Source organism: Rhinoderma darwinii, chromosome 11, assembly GCF_050947455.1.
Source record: "Rhinoderma darwinii isolate aRhiDar2 chromosome 11, aRhiDar2.hap1, whole genome shotgun sequence".
Lineage (NCBI taxonomy): Eukaryota > Metazoa > Chordata > Amphibia > Anura > Rhinodermatidae > Rhinoderma > Rhinoderma darwinii.
Window position 1 is genome coordinate 89,124,780 of NC_134697.1, and position 16,125 is coordinate 89,140,904.

At 44.4% G+C, this 16,125-nt stretch overlaps 1 pseudogene; it reads left to right on the forward strand.

Moving 5' to 3' along the window:
* Nucleotides 1-3,022: 3,022 nt before the first annotated feature.
* Nucleotides 3,023-13,964, forward strand: LOC142663003 (uncharacterized; annotated as a pseudogene).
* Nucleotides 13,965-16,125: the final 2,161 nt, after the last annotated feature.

Here is a 16,125-nt window from a genome sequence, read left to right on the forward strand (position 1 = left end):
AGCTCTACTGACATGTTGTCACGTTGGGTGCGTGGACCCACTAGGCCGTACCGCATTAACGGTATGGCAGCTGGCCAACAGGATACAGGTCAAAGTCTATAGTTCGTATAGGTGTACCTGTGGTAGCTTCAGACAGTAGCAAGACAGGCTCTGATGGGACTAGGCAGCAGTCAGACACCAGGTGTGGTGTAGCAGGACAGGTATAGTATTCAGCGCAACACAACTCCAACTCAATACGGCACTTGGACCAGGATAACACGGGATACAGATTACAGGTAGCAGGAACGGGAAACACTGGGAACTGGAAGAAACTTAGGAGACCATTTACAGAGACAAACTAGGGTAATGACAACAAAACTCAGGCAATGCAGAAAGGAGCAGAGCCCTTCTTATAGTCCAGGGTGCTCATGGGCTAATTTGGTGTTTAATTCAGGTGCGCCCTACGGGACACAGCAGAGCGAAGCAGAAGTGAGCGCTGGCATCTCCTGAGGATGAGACGAGGACCACCGCTCACTGATCCATGGCTGCGACCGTCAGGAGGTAAGTAAACCTGGCGGCCCGTAGCCATGGGCATGACACATGTCTATTTTAGTAAATTATTCATAAAATAATGATGCATCATTTCTTTGTGTTGTTTTGTTCCTCTGTTATTCCTGCTGGAGATGTATGAATCAATTGATCTACTGGGTGTTACAATTCCCATTGTCATTGGGATGTCACCCTACATAGTCTGACATTGTCAAGTCAGAGCGAACTTTGCAGGGACACACCCCATTGACAAAGGTAATGTTAACATCCAGCAAATTCCATGGTTTTCCCAATAAAATCTTTGTGTGTATCAGGTTCCTATAAGGTGTCAGGATGTCGCCGTCTATTTCTCCATGGAGGAGTGGGAGTATTTAGAAGAACACAAGGATCAGTACAAGGACTTTATAATGGAGAATCACGGTGAGAGGAGAATTTTATCGTCCTTAACTGCCAAGTTATAGCCAAAATGTACCGCTTTGTTGTGTTAAGGCCCTTTTAGATGGGCCAATTATCGGGCAAAGGAGCGTTCACAAAATGCTTGTTCCTGATCATTGTCCTGTGTAAACAGATCAGCGATCAGTCGATGAAGGAGCAAACACTCGTTTATCGGCTGATTGTATCGTTTATGCAGCAAGAAATATTAACGTTGTCGGCAGCACATCTCCCTGTGCCACAAAAAAACGCAACATCTGCTATTTGTTCCCGGGATTTACCTCCCCATTGAATTTAATGGGGAAATCCCGCAACACATAAGCAGCATTTACGCAAATACAATTGACATGCGGATTAAAAAAACACCAAATTAAATACTTGATACGTTCCTTATAAATTTCTTAATGTGTTCAATTTTGTATTTTAGAAATTCCCTTTTAGGAATGCCTTATTGTTGTGTGTAAACTATAGGTATCTAACACTATAGGCATCTGCGGAATCTGCCGCAAAATTCTGCCTCCCATCAATTTCAATGGGAGGCAGATGCTTTTGTTTACCGCTAGCTGAAGAAGTGCCCTGCCCGATCTTCAGATCGATTCCACTTGAACATCCCATTGAAGTGAATGGGAGGAGGAATCTTTGTGCCGACGTGTGAACTGACCCTAAGAGGATCTACAATGTGTCCACCATTTGACAATCACATGTACGCAATGTATTTCATTCATGTATGTGTGCTTTTTCTTTACAGATAACTCCATTGAGGAAAATAAACCAGAGAGATGTCCCAGTCTATTGCATTCCCAGGATTATTCAGAGGCAAATCAGAATGTCCAACAGGATTGTCCGGTAGATGGCAAAAAAATCTTATCAAATTCAGTATATGTATGTTTATGTTTAGGGAGGTGATGTACTGGAGTTCATTATCTTGGTTTTGTAGACATACTAGTGGTGGCATTTAGTATTTTGTAATCATGGTTGTTCTTAAAGGGGTTATGTGGAGACCTAAAATTATTAGCAGTGTGGTCACTGCAGTATGTGAGTACACTCGCTAATATACATTCCGGTCCCCCGTTGACCTGATTCTGAGATTTTCATAGATTTTTATAGCGCTACCGGGGGACCGGAAGTCTAGTTGCTTCTTTGATGACGATACAACTCTTCATCATGTGACCTGCCCCGCTGTACTCCATGTAACAGTAGTACATCTTGTTAGGAAATGTCAGTTTATTTAAGGTTGACATGACTACTAGCCTAGCTTCTGGGCGGCTCTGAGTTGAGTTGCAGAGCAAATTTCATTTCTCTGTTTTCATCCTATCAGATTCTAGGGTGGAGTAGTTAAGTCTGGTCAGTTCTTCCATTGTTGCCTGTGAATTTCTTTGTATATGCAAGTACCTGATCAAGCTCCTGGCTACACCCTATATCACATGACTATTTGGATTCTTGGACCTGGACCTCAGCTTTGTCTTTGGATTTACCCTTTTGCTCACTGATTTGGACATTTTGCTCTCGGCTGGTTTTGACCTCTGCAACTCCTGGCATTCTTCTGTTTTATGATTTGGACTTACACTTTCTCCTGGTTGTGAACTCTGTTGCTGTTTGCCCTCTGGCTGTCTGGTTTTCTGTTCTGGTATTACCTGCATTGCACCTCCTGTCCAACACCATATTCTGTTAATGCAACCCGGGTTCTATGCAGCCAAAACCAACCTGCCTTGCGATGGGCTATGGTGAAGACCATAGAGTAGCCTTAGATTCTGCTGATCAGAGTAGTGATGGACTTGAGGTAGCGGATTATTTGCACACTTATTCCTGACAGTTTCCAGCTGCCTTTTGAGGAATCGCTTACAGAGCAATTTCATAACTTGCACTCTGGGGAATTGCTCAACTAGTGATTCTATTACACATCGATTACATAGAGAACAGCGGGGCCGGTCACATGATGAAGGGTCGTATCGTCATCAAAGAAGCAACTAGACTTCTGGTCCCCCGGCAGCGCTGTGAAAATCTCAGAATCCATGCGACAGGTGATCGGAAGTCTAGTTGCACAGTCTTCTTTGATGACGACATGACTCTTTGTCACCAGACCAGCCCCGCTGTACTTGGGGCCAATCACATGACAAAGAGTCATGTCGTAATCAAAAAGACTAGACTTCTAGTCCCCCGGCAGCGGAAACTAAAGTCTATTAAAATCTCAGAATCAGTGAGATGGGGGACCGGAATGTATATTTGAAGTGTGCTCACATACTGCAGTGACTACACTGCTAATAATTTATGGTCCCCACATAACCGTTTAATAAGAATAACCACCCCAGGCAGGGAAATAAATATAATTTTTATACCTTATTTTTATTGTAGGAGTTGGTACAACTTTCTATATCCTTCAGTTGCTCTATTGTACACGTGTTATTTTTAAAACTTTTCCAACGCTGTAACTTTTTTATTTTTTTCCAGCTTCTTCATAATTCTACAATATTTGTACCGCTGTGTAAGGAGGAGAAATTTCCTACAGAAATCGGCACTGGTCAGTGATAACCATTAAATCTTGACGATAAGTCACATATTCGTTTCGTTCAGTCTCCGCAGAAATGTTTTATTTGATATTCTCCTCTGTCAGTACCGTCTTAGAGAAAGTCTTTTCCGAGAACCCATCATCCTGTTTCAGATTCCTGCTTTTCATCTCACATCCCTTCCTTGCATTCGACCAGACGGTAGAATATATCGGACATCAAAATAATTGGTGTCCATAGTGACAGTTAAAAAGTGGCTATAACCATTCAGCACCCTCGATCCTATAAAACTCCTGTATTTCCCTGTAGTGTATATAAAATAACATCGTGGAAAATTCTGTCATGGCACATACAGTATATAATAGTATCTGTTAAAGTACATATACTGTTTATATTATTTTTTTCTATAGTACCACAGTCATGTGAAAAAGTGAGGACATCCTAACCTATGTGGACATAACAATATTTGATCATTCAAACCGTATATAAAGATAATTGTGATGTAATTAAACAAAAAAAAAAACATGTAAGTGTAACGCGGGCACTCTCCACTCGTAGGTGTAATACCTCTCTCAGCTGCCAGGTTGGTATGCGCTGTACGGTTCCTGGTTCTCCACACTACTGTGTACTTCCTTCTGCTGCTGGTGTTACTGGGTCTGCCCATAGGGCGGGCATGCGCCCTCTTCCTGCATCTTATAGGGCCAGCGCACGCACCCAATCCATCCCCAGCCTATCCCTGTCAATCATCAGGTATATTAGTCTGCTTCACTGGACACACCCGGCCTGAGCAACATTGGAACAACCAAGTTATCCTGCAAAGGTTCGTGTATGCACCTGATCCTGTCTGCAATTGCTACCTGTTATCAGCCTGTATTCAGTTATATGGTACCAGCCTGTATCCTGTCTGCTATTTTTATCTACTACTAGCCTGCATCCAGTAATACACTACCAGTCTGCATCCAGTAATCCGCTGCCAGTCTGCATCCAGTAATCTCCTGCCAGTCTGCATCCAATAATCCGCTGCCAGTCTGCATCCAGTAATCCGCTGCCAGCCTGCATCCAGTAATCTGCTGCCAGCCTGCATCCAGTAATCCGCTGCCAGCCTGCATCCAGTAATCCACTACCAGCCTGCATCCAGTAATCTGCTGCCAGCCTGCATCCAGTAATCTGCTGCCGGCCTGCATCCAGTAATCTGCTGCCGGCCTGCATCCAGTAATCTGCTGCCAGCCTGCATCCAGTAATTTGCTGCCAGCCTCCATCCAATTATATGCTGTCCACCAGTGTCCCGCTACCTGCCTGTGTCCCGCTACCTGCCTGTGTTCCGCTTCCGGTCAGTGTTCCGCTACTGGTCAGTGTTCCGCTACCAGCGTCCCGCTACCGGTCAGTGTTCTGCTACCAGCCAGTGTCCTGTTACTGGCTGCCAGCCGCTACTCCCACTGGTTGTTACAGTAAGCCACCTAGTAGTGGCTCTAATAGCTGGTATTGCGCCCTTTGGCAGAACCAACCTACAGAACGCATCTCTGACGTCAGCTGGGAGAATTATTTTCCACTCCTACCGTGTAGAATGTTTTAAGGTGTGCAATGTTTGTGGGGTTTCATCATTTTACCTTTTAAATATTCTTTAAATGAAGATCTAATATAGATATGTCCCCAAGAATAAAAAACATACATATATATATATATATACATACATATACATACATACATACATACAATCCAGCAAATAGATGAACACAGCACTCCACAATAGCAAGAAATCAGGCTATGTGCTCGTCACCAGGGGATGAATCAATTCCCCTTTTTTTTTTAAATAGAAAAAGGCGTAGAACACAGTGACGGCACCAGGACTTCAAGTCAGATGAAAGCAAAGTGGATTTATTCACCTCAAAAAACCAGCAACGTTTCGGTTCAACAGGAACCTTTCTCAAGCCATAACAAACCAACAATGGTGCTAAGTATATATAGGGAGGACGTACATCAATTGGCAATATAAAAATTTACTTTACAGTTCTCATTTAATACAACAAAATGTGATTGTAATAGTGTATTTCAGAAATTATAAATAGAGTGCAGCAATGAATCTTCAAACAGACATGCATAGATACCAAAATATTAAAAACATAGTGAACACACATCATGAATAATGAACAATTAGTGCAGAATAGGATTAATTAGGAAAACAGCAGGGGCCAATTATTGATTCATTTAGATCCATAAACTTACAGTTTACGATCTCTCCATGTAGCCAGCGTGTAGTGTTCACGCGTATCCACTGCGCATGCTCCAAAATGGCGAAATCGGATATTAGATCCGGTGAAACGCATCGTGAAGCGCAATCGCCACTGCGCATGCGCGGAGATGGAACTTGCGTTCCAGTCCCATTGCGCAGGCGCAAGTGGCGATAAAAGTTATGTAGTATATACATTGTGCAAAATGTAACCTCATGTGTAGTCTAGAGGATCACATTAGAACTAAACTGCCCAGATTCACATATTTGAAGATTGTTAGTAGAAATAGGCATATATATATATGCCATATGAAAAGGTACTGACCATAGTGCATAGATACTACTATCAGCCATACTGCGTAAATGATGTCAGTCTTTGAGCATATAGGATTTTGCTGGAAAAAGTACATGTATAACGTATTTTCCATAGTGCATATATTATATTCGTCATAGTGCGTATTTATAATCGTATCATCTGTGGTGCATATAAATTGGCCATAGTGCATATAACACAGTTCTAGTCAATATTAATGTTTACTTGAGGCCAGTTCTTATAATGTTGTAGAGTTATTTCTTGTTGTCGACCATTTTTAGCTTTTTCTTGTAAGTGCCAATAATGTTGCATAATTAAAGTGAATGTCTTATAATTAATTTCAGTTTAATTAATTACATTTCATTAAATGTTTGTCATGTATTTCTTTTTATTTTAGACGAAGCAGATATTTATTTTTTATTTAGAAAACTTCCCTGGGGCTGCCATATTGGTGACGCATACATCCTTCCTGCTTTGTCTGTATAGACCATGGAGCAGGGTGTGTGTGCTTTATGGCAGCTGAAATACATAGGTGTTAATGGACAGAAAAGTGTCAATAGACTAGTACAGTCTCCAGTAGAGGCCCTATTACACGGGCCAATGATCAGGCAAACGAGCGTTCATACAAACGCTCGTTCCCAATCATTGCCCTTTGTAAACAGGGCAACCATCAGCCAATGAACATTGTTGTCCTCTCCCTGTGCTGAAACATTGTTGTCGACAGCTCATCTCCCGACAAAATAAAAATGTATGGAGACGAACGATCGGAGTAACGATCGATTGTCCCTATACATAACCAATCATTGCTCAGTGTAAAAGGAGCAAACGAGAGCTGATCTCGATGATCGGTGCTCGTTTTCACGGCCAATATCGGGCTATATAATAGGACCTTAAGTTGTTGGAGTACAACTACCTCGTCCAGAGACCAGGGAGTGACATGAGAAACACGTGAAAATGGAAATATCACAGATTTTTCATTATCCAGATAGAATTTAAAAATATATATTGTATAATAATATTTGTATAATAATCTGATTAAATATGTAATTTGCTGATGATGCATTCTCTTTAGAAAATCACTAAATCACTGGGGGCGCATCTAAAAGTGAGTTCATCTGTTCAGTTCTTGTGGTGATGTATGGTGGTGTCTGTTGCCATGGTGCTGCACTTGCGAGGGGACGTGGCCCAGAGCCAAGGTGGCTTGACCGGGCAGCAGGGGTGCTTCTGGGCCTCTGGGTTGCTCTCTCTGCGTGTGCTGTATTGTGGTGGCTCGCGCCGCCATGCGGTGCTGCAATCAATAGTGTAGGGATCCACTTAAAGGTGTAACGTCCATGGCCGCGGACCGTCGGGATTACCCACTCCTCAACGGCCGCAACTATGGTCCATGATCACCCTGGACTATAAGAAGGGCCCTGTCCCTTTCCTCTTTTCCTGAGCATTGTTGGTATTCCTCTTAGTCTTGCAAATGGTCCCTTAGTGTTATCCTGTTCGCGTTGTTCCCGTGCCCTTTTACCTGTATCCTATATCCAGAGTTGTAGTTGTTCTTGTGCCCGCTATAGTGAAGTCGAGTTCTGTTGCGCCTGCTGTGTTACACCACGTCTGGTGTCATCTGTCTTGTCTGCATCACCTTCCGTCAAGATCCCATCTGTGCCTAGCCGTTGCTACTGTCTGGACTATCACAGGTACCCTTGTTCTTGGACTATATATATTGACTTGGTACAATGTAGTTTGGCAAGCTGCCATCCCGCTACGGCGGTGCGGCCCAGTGGGTCCACACACCCACAGATCGTGACAGTACGCTCAGACCATGACAACGTCACACGCCATGCAGGCAGACATACGAGACCATCGATCATGACAGGACCAACTCCTTCTGGTGGTGAATTCCATTGTACAGCGGCTGGATGCGCAAGCTGCAAACGCCACAGCACCTCCTCCTGTTGCTCCGGCTGTTCCTCCTGTCAGTGCCGATGCCGACTTCCGATTCTAGCTGCCACTACCTCCTCGCTACGACTCAGGCACGAGAAGCTGCAGGGGATTTCTAAACCAGTGCCAGATCCACTTCAGCCTACATGCCAGAGCATTTCCTTCCGATGGTGCTAGGATCGCATTCATAGTCTCTCTCCTGGCTGGCAAAGCCCTGGCTTTGGCGGATCCCATCTGGGAACGCCAGGGACCAGAGACGAGTGACTTATAGTGCATCCTACAAACTTTCCGCACAGTATTTGAGGAACCTGGACGTGTCTCTTCAGCAGCTGCATCCCTGCTGACCCTGGGCAAGTACTCCATTCCGCTTTGTACCCTGGTGGCAGAGCTGACCTGGAACAACGACGCCTTATGTGGCCACATTCTGACAGGGTCTATTCTTTGAAATCAAGGACGAGCTTGCCGCTCGAGACTTGCCCTCTACCTTAGATGACCTCATTCTTCTCACCACCTGGATTGACATGAGTATTCAGGGACAGTCTCAAGAGGTACACCGGTCCAGAAGAGTTCCTAGGCTGGCTCCTACATTTCAGCAAACCCAGTTGCCCTAATTTGCTATTCCACCTGAGGAGCCTATGCAAGTAGACTGCCTCAAATTGTCTGTCCAAGAAAAACAACGCAGACACACTTAGGGACTATGTCTGTATTGCGGCCTCGGAGGCCATTTTGTGCATCTGTGTTCCCAAAAACTCCAGTGCATAGGTTTGGTTGGAGAGACAACCCTAGGCGGAAGGGCGTTAAATAAAAGTCTCTCTCCCAAATTGTCCATCCCCGTGACCATAGTGTCTGTCGAAAGATGCACCGGGTCTCTGCCTAGCTGGACTCGGGATCCGCTGCAAACTTCATCCAGTAAGATCTAGTGGATCATCTCCAGTTGCCCACTGTTCCTCTAGAGACGTCTTTGGATGTTGCCTCGGTGAATGGCCTTCCTCTGCCCTATCCGATCGTGTCGGAGACAAAGCCACTGAAGCTCCAAGTTGGATCACTTCACACCGAACTGTTTACATTCCTTGTCTTGCCTAAAGCTGTCAATACGGTTTTGCTGGGTCTGTCTTGGCTCTAGTTGCATGTTCCAGTCCTGGATTGGAATTCAGGAGAGGTTCTCCAATGGGGCCCCAAATGTCCCCACTGCTGCCTGGTACAGAGCCATCCCCTCCAGCCTCCGCTGCCTCAGTCATTGGTGGGATTGCTCACTTATTTTTCCCAGTTTGCAGACGTCTTCAGCAAAAAGGAGGTTGAGATGCTTCCTCCACACTGGTCTTACGATTGAACTGGTTTCTAAAGCATCTCCTCCCTGTGGACGGGTATATCCTCGCTCCTTGCCAGAAACTCAGTCCATGTCGGCCTATATCAAGGAGAACCTTGAGAGTGGTTTCATACGAAAGTCTTCCTCCCCAGCCGGGGCCGGGTTCTTCTTCATTAAGAAGAAAGATGGATCTCTTCGACCCTGCATTAACTACCGTGGTCTCAACCAGATCACCCTCAAAAACAAATACCCGTTGCCACTAATATCCGAACTGTTTGACCACATACGAGGAGCCAGGATTTTCTCTAAATTAGACTTGTGTGGGGCTTACAATTTGATCCGAATCCATCAAGGTGACGAGTGGAAGACGGCATTGAACACCCGACACGGGCACTACGAATATCTGGTGATGCTCTTTGGTCTGTGTAACTCTCCCGCGGTCCTCCAGGAATTTTTCAATGATATCTTCCGAGATCTCCTCTATGTCTGTATTGTGGTCTATCTCTGATATTTTGATTTTCTCTCCAGATCCAACGACTCATCGGAGGCATGTTCGTCAAGTTCTGCTGTGTTTACGGGAGAATCGCCTGTATGCCAAGCTGGAGATGTGCGTCTTTGAAAAAAATTCCCTGCCCTTCCTGGGCTACATCATCTTGGATCAAGGTCTCAAGATAGATCCTGAGAAGGTAAAGTCTGTCCTGGAATGGCCACGTCCTCAGTTCCTGCGGTCCATACAGTGTTTTTTGGGATTCGCCAACTTCTACTGGCAGTTTATCCCAAACTTCTCAGCTCTGACGGCTCCCATCTCTACCTTTACCAAGAAGGGTGTGAACGCCAAGGTGTAGACCCCAGACGCAGAATCTGCATTTAATAGCCTTAAGGCTGGGTTCACACGACCATGTTACGTCCGTAATTGACGGACGTATTTCGGCTACTAATCCTGGACCGAACACACTGCAGGGAGCCGGGCTCCTAGCATCATAGTTATGTACGATGCTAGGAGTTCCTGTCTCGCTGCCGGACAACTGTCCCGTACTGAAAACATGATTACAGTACGGGACAGTTGTCCGGCAGCGAGGCAGGGACTCCTAGCATTGTACATAAGTATGATTCTAGGAGCCCGGCTCCCTGCAGTGTGTTCGATCCGGGACTTGCGGCCGAAATTCTTCCATCCATTACGGACGTAATGAGCTCGTGTGAATCCAGCCTAAGAATGCCTTTACCACAGCCTTAATCCTCCATCATCCTGACGTCTCTCAACAGTTCTCATTGGAGGTGGATGCTTCCTCTGTTGGTGCAGGTGCATTTCTGTTCCAGAGAAGCTTCAAAGGAAAGGTAGTGGTGTGTGGCTATTACTCAAGACTTTTTTTCTCCGCTGAGCACTATAACTCTATTGGGGATCGCGAGTTATTGGCCATCAAATTGGCGCTGGAGGAGTAGAGACATCTGCTAGAGGGCGCAGCTCATCCCATCCTGATATATACCGACCACAAGAACCTCACTTACCTCCAGTTGGCTCAACGGTTAAACCCTCGTCAAGCCAGGTGGTTGCTGTTCTTCACCCGTTTCCAATTTGTGCTCCACCATTGCCCTGCTGACAAAAACGTAAGGGCTGATGCCCTATCCTGGTCGTTTGAAACAGAGGACATTGTGGAGTCCCCCCAATGTATCATACACCCGTCCTGCATTATTACCACTAATCCCCTGCAAGTTAGAGACATCCCTCCGGTGAGGACTTTTGTTCAGTTGGCAGACAGGAGGAGAATCCTTCGCTGGGGACACAGCTCCAAGCTGTCGGGACACGCGGTTGTTCGTAAGACTCGAGGCCTGATAACTTGTCATTTCTGGTGGCCCACGCTGCCCAAAGATGTTATGGAGTTTGTCTCTTCCTGCCTTGTGTGTGCTTCACACAAGGTTGCTCACTCGAAGCATGCCGGTCTGCTCCAACCTCTGCCTGTACCCAATGCCCCTTGGCAGCACATTGCAATGGACTTTCTCACTCACCTCCCTCAGCTGGATGCAATACTGTCTGGGTGGTGGTGGACCAGTTTTCGAAGATGGCACATTTTATCCATCTGACCGGCCTACCTTCTGCTCCTCGACTGGCAAGTCTCTTCATTCAGCACATCTTCCGCTTGCATGGCTTGCCCCTTCACATCGTGTCCGATCGGGGGGTGCAGTTTACCTCAAAATTCTGGAGAGCCCTCTGTAAACTCCTAGATGTGAGATTGGACTTTTCCTCAGCCTATCACCCCCAGTCCAATGGGCAAGTCGAGAGGATTAACCAGATCATGGAAAATTATCTCCGCCACCTCATCTCCATGCAGCATGATGACTGGTCACAGCTTCTTCCATGGGCCGAGTTCTCGTACAACAACCACACCAGTGAGTCCACCACTTACACACCGTTCTTCATTGTTTACGGCCAACATTCACGAATCCCTCATCCTGTGGCGGCTACATCTCAGGTACCCGCAGATGACTTTGCATTTGGGGACTTTCTGCAAATCTGGCAACAGAGCGGTTCCTCTATTCTGCTGGCAGTCGATCGCATGAAGCGAAAGGTGGATACTAGAAGGAGACCCGCCTCAGTATCTTCCAGGGTACCAAAGTCTGCCTGTCCTCAAGGAATATTCATCTGAAGGTGCCTTCATGCAAATTTTCTCCCAGGTTCCTCTGACCTTTTGAGATCCTGCATCAAATTAACCCTGTCTCCTATAAGCTTCGGCTGCCTCCTACCCTCAAAATCCCCAACTGCTTTCATGTGTCCCTCCTGAAGCCTGTGGTTCTGAACCGCTACACTAAAACTCCTAGTCCTGCAGTTGCACCTAGCGGTTCTTCCGATGTGTTAGAAGTAAAGGAGATCCTAGACTTCAAGAGACTAGGAGGATGGCCTTTTTATTTGGTGGATTGGAAGGGGTTTGATCCAGAGGAGAGGTCCTGGGAGCCAGAAGAGCACCTCAATGATCCTACCCTCATTAAGAAGTTCCTCTCTCGCTCTGGTCCCAAGAAGAGGGGGCGTAAGAGGGGGGATTCTGTAACGTCCATGGCCGTGGACTCACCCCTCGTCGGCCGCAGCCATGGTCTGGTAATTACTGGCCCACATCTCCTTCCCTGGAGACGCCAGTGCTCACTTCTGCTCCACACTGCTGTGTCCCGTAGGGTGCGTGCGCAAGCTCGCGCCCAGTCTTAAAGGGCCAGTGCGCACCCATGTAAAACATCATTAATTAGTCCATGATCACCCTGGACTATAAGAAGGGTACTGCCCCTTTGCTGTTTGCCTGAGCATTGTTAGTATTCATCTGTTAATCTTGCAAATGGTCCCTTAGTGTTATCCTGTTCCCGTTGTTCCCATGCCCTGCTACTTTGTGTCCTGTATCCCAAGTTGTAGTTGTTCCTGTGCCCGCTATAGTGTTGAAGTCTGGTTCTGCCGCATCTGCTGTGTTACACCACGTCTGGTGTCATCTGTCTCGTCTGTATCACATGCCGTCAAGCGCCCATCTGTGCCTAGCCATTGCTACTGTCTGGACTATCACAGGTACCTTTGTGCTTTCTGCTATATTGACTTGGTACACTGTAGTTTGGCCAGCTGCCATCCCGCTATGGCGATGCGGCCCAGTGGGTTCACACACCCACAGATCGTGACAAAAGGAGGTCTCTGTGAAGTGGCAAGTGGGCCTATACAATTCGATCAAAATGCGATCCTTGTTTCTCCTCTTAAACCAGTGCATTAAATCACTAATACAACTGTGACGACTAATGGAAGTGGCAGATTTGTTATGCAAATGTTGTAGGTAAGGATTTCTTGGAATGTTTGCTGTACCCTGTTTTATTGAAGTACTGAAAAAAAAGATCTTATCTTAATGGGTTGAAAAACGAAACATATTGTAGTTATTGTATGAGAAGCTTCTTGTACTGTAGGAATGTTTTAAAATATCGACTTTGTGTTTTGCAAAATAATAAAAACAAACTTTTTTTATTTTCAACAGATAACGGCACCAAAAAATTATCTGGAAATGTTGTTTTATCTCCAGATTATGAAGAAAAATCGAACAATATCACAGAAGATAATCGTGGGGAACATTCCACATCATTTTTTACCACAAATATGCTGTTGGTCCTTCGCAGCGGAGATCTATCTACAGATCGCACTAATCGCGAGGAACCTTCATCTGGTCAATCACAGATTGTTAAACAAAGTACAGGAGATAAAAGGGGCAAAATATTACCATGTTCTGAATGTGGGAAACATTTTAAAAGGAAATCAAATCTTTCTAGGCATGAAAGAATCCACTTTCATGTTCGGAGAGTGGGAAATGCTTCACAAGGAAATCGAGTGTTATTGTACATCTGAAAACTCACACAGGGGAGAAGACATATTCATGTTCAGAATGTGGGAAATGTTTTAGCCAGAAATCAACTCTTATTACACATCAGAGAATTCACACAGGAGAGAAGCCATATTCATGTTCACAATGTGGGAAGTGTTGTAGCCAGAAGTTCGATCTTGTTAAACATCAGAGAACTCACACAAAGGAAAAGCCATATACATGTTCAGAATGCGGGAAATTCTTTAGACAGAAATCAACTCTTGTTACACATCAGAGAATTAACACAGGACAGAAGCCATATTCGTGTTCAGAATGTGGGAAATGTTTTATCCATAGATCAGTTCTTGCTCAGCATAAGAAGCGAAGCCATTTTAATGTTTAGACGGTAGAAAATTATTTACCCCAGATAAATCAGTTGGATTAATAAAACATCTCTTTTTTTATTTTTGATAGTAATTTTTTTTTTCTTACACCTCCATGACAGCACTTATCAGAGGGTTTTCCCACTTTCAACAGAAGAACTTTTAATTCCCAATCCTCGTGACCGACTTTAGTTTCCTGTCCCTTGGAATGAACATTAGATTGGAGCCAGAGCAGCTGTTAGGTGCAGGGTCCGCGTGTCAGACCCCCACGATCATATGCCGATGACCTATCTTGTGGATAGGTCATCGGTTGTCCGATTGAACAACCCCTTTAAGGCCACATTAAGAATTTCGGAAAGCAGCCACATTTTAGTATTGGTGTTACTTCCAATGACCCAGACCCCCTACATTTCAAGTGAACTGAACTTAGATCACCAAAGGGTTTCTATGGTGCTCTATCTTATATTCACTTGAACTGCAAGGAGTCAGCTCTGTTGCATATACATTACACGGAGAGCTGTACTGCATACACATTACACACATAGCTCTGCTACATTACACTTGTGTTAGCTGCCAGATCTGCCAACCATCTGTAAATTCCTTAAACAGACATGTGGATAAGGGGGAGGAGATCAAAGTAAAAAACAGCAATCAATTGCACTGACCACAACTGATGTAAATGACGTCATCGGGAATACAATACATGTAAACAATGATGATGATGGATCAACTTCAAAGACATAAATACAGGCATACAATGTAACACGTTCTATAAGATCTGTGTCAAACATATATTTTCACAGCGTAGGACAGAAATCGTCTAACCAAAGAAAAGAAAAACAGAAGAAGAGAAAACCTTATAGATGAAGTAAGGATCGAGGGATTCTTGCATTTCACGTAAAGGACGGAACATATTTCAGCCGCAAGTCCCTGACCGAACACACTGCACTGAGCCGGGCTCCTAGCATCATAGTTATGTACGATGCTAGGAGTCCCTGCCTCGCTGCGGGACAACTGTCCCGTACTGTAATCATGTTTCCAGTACGGGACAGTAGTTCCACGCAGAGGCAGGGACTCCTAGCATCGTACATAACTATGATGCTAGGAGCCCGGCTCTCTGCAGTGTGTTCGGTCCGGGACTTGCGGCCGAAGTACGTTCCGTCCTTTACGGACGTAACATGCTCGTGTGAACCCCGCCTTACCGTAATAAAACAAAAGATGACACGGACAAAAACTTCAATCATAATTTCATCACCACATTCAACTCTGGTAGTAATACATGTATGAATATTATAAAAAAAACACTGGCATATACTTAAAAGTGATCCCTGCCTTAAAGATATCCTACCAGAAAAACCTATAATAACCTATACGAGATCACAAACTATACGCAACCTCATAGCACCCAGCAGATTAAAAACGATGGCGATTAAAATGCAGAATTTTTTACCACCTGTCATTGGTTCCTACAGATGCGGCCACCAGAGATGTCTATGTTGTGGTAACATTATACATGGCTGCATCTCCTTCACTTCCTCTGTAACTAATGAGTCTTTTCCTATTAAAACCTATATGAATTGCTGGAATAATTATGTTATATATTTATTAAAATGTCCCTGCAACCTGCGGTATTTGGGGAGAACCACTCAACAACTGCGATGAAGAATTAACAAACACAGATCCAATGTGAAGAATGGCTTTTTAAAACATAGTGTTTCACGACAATAATAACTTTGGAAATATTCTAGTCGCCCCTATTGAATCCATCCCAGCAACTTATAACGATAGGTTTAATAGACTTAAACAGAGAGAGAACTATTGGATTTTTAAACTGTCTTGTCTAGAACCTGGTGGTCTTAATGACATCTCTGAATCCACATTAGACTGAATGGGAAAAAGTTTTATATAAAAAACATGTGTTTATATATTGACTCTTTTATGCCTGTTTGAAATTTTGTTTATAATATATTTTATTTATGTTTTCAATCCTCCTATTGACTCTGCTGTATTGTATAGTTTTATGCAACTTCATCATTTCAAAATTACCTTCCATATGGTTTTATTCATTTTATATCATTTTGTTCAATTAAATATCATGTCTCTACTGCACCCTTTTCCTCCTGATTTTCTGAATATATCGTCATTTATATATGATTTTATTACTGAACCTCCTAATAGTTATTTTCCTTTATAACC